This window comes from Nicotiana tabacum, chromosome 23, assembly GCF_000715075.1.
Source record: "Nicotiana tabacum cultivar K326 chromosome 23, ASM71507v2, whole genome shotgun sequence".
Lineage (NCBI taxonomy): Eukaryota > Viridiplantae > Streptophyta > Magnoliopsida > Solanales > Solanaceae > Nicotiana > Nicotiana tabacum.
Window position 1 is genome coordinate 91,294,502 of NC_134102.1, and position 11,649 is coordinate 91,306,150.

Here is an 11,649-nt window from a genome sequence, read left to right on the forward strand (position 1 = left end):
GGCCACACATGCGGTTCCGCAGAAGCGGCGTTTTGGTTCGCAGGTGCGACTTACCTTGACAGAATCATAATATATATCGAGGTTTGGTTCTTTTTGTCATATTTTGAGTTGGAGACTTCGAATTTGAGCAATTTTGGAGGCAATTTTTACCACATGGATTGAGGCAAGTGTTCTCTACTCGGTTTTGACTATATTTCATGAATCTATCTTTGTTTTTGGCATTTGGATTATGAATTTCAAAGTGAAATTTTGGGGTTTTGTCTAAAATTTCATAAAATGAATTTTTGAGTTTTGAACATCGATTCAGATTCGGATTTGAGTGAAACTAGTATGGTTGGACTTGTAATTGAATGGGTTTTCGGATTTTATAAATTTTGTTGGGTTTTGAGGTACGGGCCCGGGTTTGACTTTTAGTTGATTTTGGACTTTTGATTAAAGATTCCACCTTTATCAATTGAGTTTGTTTCCTTTGGCCTTAATTGATGTTCTTGAGTTGCTTTTGGCTAGTTTCAAGTCGTTCGGAGGTTGGTATGCGCGGGATGGCATTTCTAGAGTGTTGTTTGGCTTGCTCGATATTTGTATTGGCTTGTTTGAGGTAAGTATCTTATCTAAACTTGATTGAGGCACTAGTTGCCTAGATTATTTGTGATAGCTATGTGCTATAGGTGCGCATATTTGTGGGGTTTGAGCCCATGTGCTAATCCCTTAGCGATCCATGTTTGAGGCTACATAGAGGTTTAATCCCTTAAGGAACTTGATTAATGCTATTCTGTGGTGAAATTGGTGATTTGAGTTATGATAACATACTTTGCACATGCCAACACTTTAACATGTCATTTATACCAGTCCGGGAGCATGAGATTTGTTATTCATTCATCACATACACGTATTCTTGTTTAATTGCTCATGTGTGATAGGATTGGACTGGATGCATGTGACCACGCCAGGCGGATTGTGTTGTTATGCCTGTGACCACGCTGGGCGGGTTGTGTTGTTATGCCTCTGACCACGCCGGGTAGATTGTGTTGTTATTCCTGTGACCACGCTGGGTGGGTTGTGTTGTTATGCCTGTGACTATGTCGGGCGGATTGTGTTGTTATGCCTGTGACCAGCCGGGCAAATTGTGAGTATCGACACGTGAGTTATCCGTGCAGCACGTGAATTGTCCATGTGAATTCAGATACTGATATTATGGCACGCGAGTTGTCCGTGCAGCACGTGAGTTATCCGTATGGTTGATATTGAGCCTATGACCACGCCGAGCAGTTTATGATATTGAGCCTGCAACCACACTATACTGGTAGCACGTTGAATTGGCCGTGCTTGCGTATGGATACAAATCCATCTCCCTAGGATCACCATCTCATGTTTCTCTCTTGATGGTGTACATGCAGATTGTGAGAAACTGATGGTTTTCTGGTTGATGTGAGCTCTGAGAGAGCTGGTTACTGTTATTGGATTGGGTTGCACGCCACAACAGGCCATATTGGCTTATGGTTATTGGATCGGGTTGCTCACCGTAACAGGCCTTATTGACTTATGGTTATTGTATCGGGTTGCGCGCCACAATGGACTGTTGTTTGGTTATTGCATTTCACCCTTATTTGCAATTTCCTTGATTGTTGCATGTTGTACTTGCATATCTTTTTTATATGCTAGATTGTTGACTGAGTAAAACATTTTAAAACAAAGAATTTTGAGCATCAAAGCGGTTATACCTGAGATTTTTCTGATTTGATCATATAGTTGTTCTATACTTGTTGAAATTATGAACTGTACAGGCGTTGATGAGTATTATTTATAGTTCTTGCTTCCTGTACCTCACCGAGGTTAGTTAGGATACTTATTGAGTACATTTGGTCAGTTGTACTCATACTATACTTCTGCACCTTGCGTGCAGATTTTGGCGTTGATGTTGTTGTGTTTGGTAGGAGTTGGCATTGAAGATGTACCTGCGTTCCGGTTATAGCTGCCTTTTGTTCTTGGTAGCTTTATATTTATAAATCTGTTTATGTACGTTTTGAATAGATGATGTATTTATTTCATACCAACTTTGCAAATTCTAAGTCTTAGAAGCTCATGATTTGTACCACCAGTCCTTGAGGACTCTTATCATTATCATTATATTGTAGTTTATTGTTAATTGACTTACCTAGCAGGTTGGGTTAGGTGCCATCACGACTAGTTAGATTTTGGGTCGTGACACCTAGCTCCTTTCAAGAACAACAATCTCGTTACTGCCAATACCCTTGCATCATCTTTCTATTACCTATATATACAACTTTTTACAATGACAAGAAATATAGTCTCTTCAAACAACTGATCTTCTTTCTTTAGTGGTACAATATACGTTGTATTAGACTAAAAATTCGGACTATTGGCCCTAGTGTGGTCGGCTTATTTCTCATCTGTAGTACTCTGTATTAGATGTCATAAGGTTTTGTCGATACTACATGCCACATTATATGCTCGTCGAATCTTACCATGCAGTCAAGATATCAGTTGTCTTGATTGTCATCGCGATTACAATCAGGACAAGTGATGTCCTTAGCCATCCAGGTTAATATACGGTCGTAATGATACATATTGGATCGAAATAACATACTGCATGCGGAAGCTAACAATGTAATGCTTGATGGACGATAAATCAGAGTACAAAAGCAAACTATATTAAACTAAGCATAATAATTTTTAATGGTTCGATCAATCGACCTACATATGATCTATCACTAATATAAAAAGAGAAGATAAAACTTTTAAGAGAATAATCACCCTTAAACATGATTCTCGTAAAGAGTACATTGTGGAAGTTGTTGTAGTTGTTCTTGTTGTGAGAAAAAAACGTCAATTTATAGAAATACAAAACTTCTCCTCCAAAAAAAGGATAAGGCATATGAAGGAGATTTATTCCTTTTGGATTCTTTTTTCCTTCCTTCAAGAAAGAGAGTTCTAATAGATTAAAAATTCAAGGGCAAAATCTTAACAATTCTACCCTTGGCCTGAATTTTCTTGACAAAATTTGATTCATATTCTTCACATAATCTTCATCACTACTGCTTGTCATGATGAAATACGGGTATGAGTTAATATTAGAGCCATGTGCATTAAAAGTAAGCATAGGTTAAAATTAACTTTTGGTTTTAAAGATGCGGCAGCAGGAATGTTCAAAATATATGGTTGAAAGTCTTCCTATGTAGTATTTCAGACTGAATTTTATGGGATATGTCAAACTGATTGTTGCTTGATCTGATTCCGCCCTGAACCTGTCTTCAACCTTGCTTCAACCTTTGGCATTGTATCACTTGTTGGGATCTAAATAACATGGTGCAAGCGGAAGATAACAATGCGAAGCTTGATGGACGAGAAATCAAAGTACAAAAGAAAAATATACTAAACAAAGCATAATAATTTATAATGGTTCGGTCAATCCACCTACATATGATCTATCACTAATATAAAAAGAGAAGATAAATTTTTTGAGAGAATAATCTCCCCTAAACATGATTCTTGTAAAGACTACATTGTGGATATTGTTTTAGTTGTTCTTGTTGTAAGATGAAAACGTCAATTTATAATACAAAACTTCTCCTCCAAAAAAAAGAATAAGGTATGTAACGACCCAACCGGTCGTTTTGACTTTTAGAACCCCGTTCCCCTAAATAAAATTTTTCGTATGTGCTTTAAATGATTTATGACTTGTGGGATGGTTGGTTCGGGATTTGGAAGTGTTTGGATTGAAATCGGAACAATTGTTTCCTTAAGTTGGCTTTAAAAGGCCAAGTTTGACTTTGGTCAACTTTTTGAGCAAACAGACTCAGATCAGTATTTTGGCAGTTTCGGTAGGTCCGTATTGTGATTTGGGACTTGGGCGTATGCCCGGAATCAAATTCTGAGGTCCCTAGCCCGAGATATGGAATTTTGATTAAAAATAAAATTTAACTTCAAATAGTGACCGGATGTCGAATTATGTGAAAATGACCCCGGAATAGAATTTTGATGATTCCAACAGCTCCGTATGGTGATTTTTGGACTTAGGAGCGTGATCGGGATTTTATTTGGAAGTCCGTAATGAAATTAGGCTTGAAATGGCTAAAACAAGAATTTAAGTTTGGAAGTTTGACCGGAGAGTTGACTTTTTGATACCGGGGTCGAAATACAGTTCCGAAAATTTTTATAGCTCCGTTATGTCATTTATGACTTGTGTGCAAAATTTGAGGACAATCGGAGTTGATTTGATAGGTTTCGACATCGAATGTAGAAGTTGAAAATTCTTAGTTTTCTTAAGCTTGAATTGGGGTATGATTCGTAGTTTTAGCGTTGTTTGATGTGATTTAGAGGTTCGACTAAGTTCGTATGATATTTTAGGACTTGTTAGTATATTTGGTTGAGGTCCCGAGGGCCTCGGGTGAGTTTCGAATGGTTAACAGATCACAAATTAGACTTAAACAGCTGCTGCAATTTTTTTCTCTTCTGCTAAAAATTCTAAGCTATGATCGAGCCCAAGATCGAGGCCCAAAAATCGATCTCCCAAGATCGAGCTCCCGAGATTGAACTGGGCAGATCTGTAATTATAAAAACAGAGGCATTCGACCCATTTGCCATTTTTGACAAACTTGAGCTTGAGCAGAAGCGACTTTTGGCAGATGTTTCAAGGAAAGACATTTGAGGTAAGTGATTCCAACTCGGATTTGGTCTATATACACAAATATATCATTGTTTTCACCATTTAATTAGTGTTTTAGATTGAAATTTGAAATTTTTTAGAAATCTCATAGAAACGAATTTTTGAGATTTCGGTATCGATTCGGAGTCGGATTTGAGTGAAACTGGTATGGTTGGACTCGTAATTGAATGGGTTGTCGGATTTCATAACTTTCGCCGGATTCCGAGATGTGGGCCCCACAGATGATTTGTTTTTATTAATTTCGGGATTTTTATTAAAAATATAGTATTTTCTTATAGAATTAATTCCTATAATTTTTAGTGAATGTATCAAATTATTTTGGCTAGATTCGAGCCAGGCAGAGTTAGATTATCGTGGAAAAGGCCTTATAGTGAATTAAATTGGAGCAAGACGAGGTAAGTCTCTTGTCTAATCTTGTGAGGGGGAAATTACCTCCTAGGTGATTAAAAATTAAATAATTATTGCTAATTGTGGGGGGCTACGTACGCACGAGGTGACGAGAGTCCGTGCGTAGCTACTATTAAATGCTAAAGTCCGGGTAATTTAGGACTCAAAGCATGCCTTACTTGTGTAGATTGTATTCTTTGATTTATTTATATTAATTGATATCTATATGAATATATTGTGAATTGTTAGATAAAGATATTAAAGGATGGAAATCTCATATGCTTAATTTTTGTTTAAATCAATTAATTGTTAAAAAGAAATTGTTCTCCTCCCAAATTTATCTTATAATAAACATACTGTCCTTCCGGAGGCACATAAGAAAATGTCCTCCTTTCTTGTGGAGCGGGCCGAATGCCTCGGCAGGATAGATGCATCTATGGATCGCGCCGCACGTCCCTCGGCAATGTACACGACACTCTGGATCGGGCCGTACATCCTCGGCAGAAATCGTGCTTAATAATAATAATAATTACACGATACTTGGACAGTTCATTACAGCTTGTAAAGTTATTTGATAAATTGAAAATTTATTGAAATTAAATTGTAGCTTGTAAAGCTATTTGATAAACTGGAATTTTTATTGAAATTGAAGGATTTACTTAATAGATTAGAAATTATTTGAATTGAAGGAATTTAATTATTATATTGAGAATTATTGGAATTGAAGGAATTTAATTACTTCTACGGGTTCAATAAATTATTGTTAATTATGTGAATCATCGTTGATATAAATATTTCTATTTTTATGATTATTTAATATTATTGACCCATAGTGAGTGTCATAGTTGGCCATCTCGTCTCTACCTCTTCGCGATTAGGCTTGATACTTACTGGGTACACGTTGTTTTCCTACTCATACTGCACTTGCTGCACATTTATTGTACAGGTACATATATGTATAGCGGCCTTGTGGGCGCAGAGGTGTTATAAAAATTGTGGGGACATAGGTGAGCTGCATTCTATATTACGATCCGCAGCTAACAAAATCTCCTTCAGAGTTATTATATTTTCCTGTCTAATTTGTATTCTGGACAGATGCTGTATTTTATTTTAATTCCCTAGTAAATGCTCATGCACTTGTGACACCGGGTTTTGGGAATAGTTGTGAATTGTTTAGAAATTTAGCTGCAAAAATATTTATCATTTACTCTATGAGTTTTTATCTCTACAATTTTATTAAAGAAATTCTTATTTCAAAAATACTAAAATGGGTAATTAAGTTAATTGATTATGGTTGGCTTGCCTGACAGTGGTATCTGGCGTCATTACGACCTTTTGAATTTTGGGTCGTGACAACATGGTATCAGAGCACTAGGTTCACTTAGGTCTCACGAGTCATGAGCAAGTCTAGTAGAGTCTTACGGATTGGTACGGAGACGTCTGTGCTTATCTTCGAGAGGTTACACGGCTGTTAGGAATACTTCCCTTTTTGATTCTTTATCGTGTGATTCAATTCCTTTGAGGCTTATGCCTACATTTCCTTCCTATTCAATCTTATGCGACGTGAAGCGCTTGTTATACATTGAAAATCGAGGAAAATTTTAATGGTACTACAGATGTAGTACAAGATACTTCTCCTTGTGTAATTAATTGGGCTATTGTCATCGCCTTGCGAAAGGCCGCTCTGTCATTTCAAATTAAATATCAGTACTACCTAAGGTTTGAGATTTGGCATTGATTGTTATGACGATTCGTGTGTTGTTATCCCACAGTGTTTATGAAATGGAAAAATGCATGTCTATGTGTCAGGGCAGTAAACGACTTGAAAGAAGGTTTTCTCAGTACATGATTCAGAGGTTCCATGTTTTAATTCCAGCGGAGAAAGGGCAATCGGACTATGAAGGTTCATGTTGGGGGTTGATGGAGTAACGAAGCTTGATATTTTCGAGTGTGGTAGAGTTCTCAATTTTGATGTGGTGTCATCGCCTTGTAAAATGCGTTAAGGTTCGCCAGTGTTATGGTTTTCTTCAACTCGCCTTCACGACGGGGTGTTAGGAATTGGTATAGGGGAAGCAGTCGTTAGAGATCGCGGTGTGCAGTAATTCAGGATCGAAGCAGCATTTCTAGTATTGATGTCTCGAGAAGGATGATCGTCAGAAAGGTTTAAAGCTGGTAACGAGCTATTGGTTCAAATGCTACAGAGACGGATTTTGAGTTAAGGCAACAACTGGGCAGCGAAGGATGAGGAAGAACATGTGGAAGGTGCCTTGCGGTGGTTAGGTTCCGAAAAGGCCAAGTGTAAGAAAACAGAAGAAGAGTAGTTGCTTAAAGGAGATGGTTGACCAAAGTGGGAGAGTGGCAAGGTAGCACATGGGTTACGTGGTAGGATGATTACATGTCTTGAGGAACATTTTGAGTGATTTGGGATGTAAAATGGACAGTGACTAGGTCTACGGACTTAATTTAGAATATTGGCTGCTATATTGAGGAAGATTGGATAAAACAGGAGGGAGTTGCTTGATATGAAAAAGGATACAACATGACTTTGGATTGGAATGTATTGTCGCACCTTTAGTTGACGTCCATGAGGAGTGAACGGACTGGTGCAGCTGGTGAATGAGCTCGAACTCAGGATGATCTACTGATTTCGTAGTAATTGCACCCAGTGCAGCGATGTTGGAATATGTCGGCATGTAATTTCCACATGTGGGTTATCTCCTGTGAGCAGGTTAGCAGTCATGTGGTGTTGACGAAGCTTCTGCGAAGAATTCTACTGCCTACCCGGTAAGAGATTTAATATGTAAATGTGGCTAATGGTTAAGAGTGTTTATTAAAGGTTAATAAAAGGATTTCAAGAAAATTTGGCGAGTTGCGTGTGCAGGATCATGTCAACGATAAAGAAAGAATCTCGGTGGATTCCAGAATTTTGTAATTGTAGCTTCAAGCTAAGTGGAAGAGCCCCATCGTCTATGATTGGATTGCGTAGTGTCAAGTTGTGCAGTTTCTGGTTATCGGTGTATTGGTGGGTCACTGCAACTAAGGAAAGAAAACATCAATGGTAATTTGAGCAAAGGATTTGGGGAATGGGTGCCATATTTGGCCTTATCAATTCATATTCAGGTTTTTGGAAGGCTCAGAGTTTATGCTTCGTGTAGATGTAATGCACAGGAAAGTGAGACAGTCGGATGTTTCCTTGATAAAGTGCCCATGTGCTAGCAGGGCCTTGGAATTGATCATGTTTGGTAACAAGTCAGAGCAAGTGACTCTCAATAACAGTCTTAGCGGGTTCAAAAATTTAAAGTGCGGTGTCTAAGGATCTCGAGTTCGTAGTATGGTTGAGTATCGAGCTTTTACAGTAGATTATGAAACAGGGCTTGGAGTAATCTGCGTTATCTTTAGGTTGTGGTGTAGCATTTGAGAAACGGAAGAAAATAACTTCGGATTCATAAAAGAAATATCAGAATGGGTGTAACAGTTGAAGATGAAAATGTGCGCACAAGGAGGGGTATGAGATGATTTGCGGATTTTGAAACAGCGTGGTCTCGTGAAATAAGGTCACTTGGGATGAGTGCGGATTTGAATTCGTGATGTAATGAATGAAGCTATTATTATTTCTAAGGCAAGTTGAGAATAAATTGAGAAAAAACGGGTCGGCTAACAACGGTTGAATCGGCATGATGGTGGCAATGACCAGTTCCTTCAGCGCATAGAGTTATGCATGTAATTTATGGCGGTACGTGTGAGGCTTGGCGGCCGCCGTAATTGATTTTATCTGGAGAAATTCAAGTATTATGGCATGTTATGTGTAGAGGGATCCCGGAAAAGTTATGGTGGCTTAGACCACTACTTGAGGTCGGTATTTTCTACGGATATGGGAATTCAGTCATGTGTTACAATGGTTCTCTTGAAATGAGTTAATAAGAAGGTTTCTATATGATGAATTGTTTACTCTATTAGTGGTTCGAGAGTTATGATGGAATTCTTGTACTCCTGCGCATTGGCGTGGTTAAGTGCACTAAGTAGCATGGGATTCGAAAGTTGAGGATTTAAGATTTCGGTTCGGTGTTGACAAGGATGTCATGAGCTCGGATGAACAGGAAAGGGATTTAGATGTTTAAAGTAAGATGGTATTATTTTTGGAATCATCTAAGGTCGATGTCAGGTGTAAGAGACCTTGTGTATTGATTTGTGGATTTTTGATATGCTTTACAGCATTAGTGTAACCGGTAGCATGGATGTGCAGACTTGTTACCTGGTGCGAAAGGTCGTGGGAGCGTGTCTCACGAAAATATTGTGTAAGAGTGACATGTAGTCACTTGATTGAGTGAATATTGAAACCAAGTATGAAAGCTCCCTATATCAGAGTGGCATGTGTCTCTATATCAGGCCGGATGTGTTCATTTCAGCATAAAAGCTCCCTATGTTGGAGTATTCGGACGTGGGATGTCGTTTTGTCGTCGGTTATTTCATGTAATACTATATTGTGCCGTGTGAGTTATGAAATGGCTTGATAAATTTCTTATGTGATGAGGTTCTGCATAGCGATGGTGTTATGTGAGCAGGATGGCTCTCGAGATTCAGATCATATATCGTACCTTAGTTGTGCTTGAGTTTTGTAGTGTATGGCGTTGTCGGTCCTTCCAGGGATGATATTATGCACTGAGCGTGCTTGTGTCCGATATTTGGATATTTAGTAGTAATGAGCATTTTAGCTCGGTAAGTATTTTCTTATAGATTCTTTTTGTGCGGATCGGGTGGCACGCCGCCACGGGTATGTTGTTTGGATCGGGTTGCACGCAGCAACGATATCATGTGTGGATCGGGTTGCACGTCGCAATAATGTGATGTTGAGTACAGTCTCCTATGTTCTATTTTGTGTGTTTGTGTCCCTTTTTCTAAGGAAGGTTCATGACACCTTTTCAGTTGTCTAATTAGTCACGTGGGTTGAGAAATCCTTTACAGAGTTCGTTTTTCTTATGTATCGTAATCGAGTCCGTAGCTTATTAGCTCATTATGGCGACATATGAGGCTTTTTGATCGCGTCTGAGGTGGTTTATTGCCTGAGCAGCTTATACTTGGTGAGACGAGATTATTGGATTCAGAATCAGTGCGATCGGATTATATGAAGTGTAATAAAAAGGAAATACCATTATTTGGTTATAATGAGGCAATGGTTCTTGCTAGAAGGAGAAACTCAATAATTGTTGACTCGGCAGTTGATTATGAATTTCTACACATTTCTTCCATCGTGGAAGCATTTCAAGAGTTGGAACATGACTTATATGTATCATGAGGTGTGTTGTGAACATCATATTCATGGAATTTTGGCTATTGTTATCGGAGGATGTTATTATAGTCATGTGAATGATGCGGTGCATGGTCTGAATTCAACAAAGTTATGCAATCCTGTATTAGTGCATCGTGTAGTGATTGTTAAGACGTTCGTAGGTTGGAAACAAGCATGGTGGAGAATTCTGGATGTTAGAATTGGGCTCTAAGGCTTAATCGCCTAAATAAAAGGGAGAATCTTTAGATTGGCTCGAGGTAATGTGCTCAATTGGGTGTGGTAGCACGGGTAGGTGCTCGAAGTGTTAAACTGTGATTTTGGACAACTCCGGAACAGTCCTTAGCACGTTCGAGGACGAACGTATATTTAAGTGGGAGAGAATGTAACGACCCAACCGGTCGTTTTGACTTTTAGAACCCCGTTCCCCTAAATAAAACTTCTCGTATGTGCTTTAAATGATTTATGACTTGTGGGATGGTTGGTTCGGGATTTGGAAGTGTTTGGGTTAAAATCGGAACAATTGTTTCCTTAAGTTGGCTTCAAAAGGCCAAGTTTGACTTTGGTCAACTTTTTGAGCAAACAGACTCAGATCAGTGTTTTGGTAGTTTCGGTAGGTCCGTATCGTGATTTGGGACTTGGGCGTATGCCCGGAATCAAATTCCGAGGTCCCTAGCCCGAGATATAGAATTTTGATTAAAAATAAAATTTAACTTTAAATAGTGACCGGATGTCGAATTATGTGAAAACGACCCCGGAATAGAATTTTGATGATTCCAACAGCTCCATATGGTGATTTTGGACTTAAGAGCGTGATCGGGATTTTATTTGGAAGTCCGTAGTGAAATTAGGCTTGAAATGGCTAAAACAAGAATTTAAGTTTGGAAGTTTGACTGGGGAGTTGACTTTTTGATACCGGAGTCGGAATATAGTTCCGAAAATTTTTATAGCTCCGTTATATCATTTATGACTTGTGTGAAAAATTTGAGGACAATCGGAGTTGATTTGATAGGTTTCGACATCGAATGTAGAAGTTGAAAATTCTTAGTTTCCTTAAGCTTGAATTGGGGTATGATTCGTAGTTTTAGCATTGTTTGATGTGATTTAGAGGTTCGACTAAGTTTGTATGATGTTTTAGGACTTGTTGGTATATTTGGTTGAGGTCCCGAGGGCCTCGGGTGAGTTTTGGATGGTTAACAGATCACAAATTGGACTTAAACAGCTGCTGCAATTTTTTTCTCTTATGCTGGAAATTCTAAGCTATGATCGAGCCCAAGATCGAGGCCCAAAAATC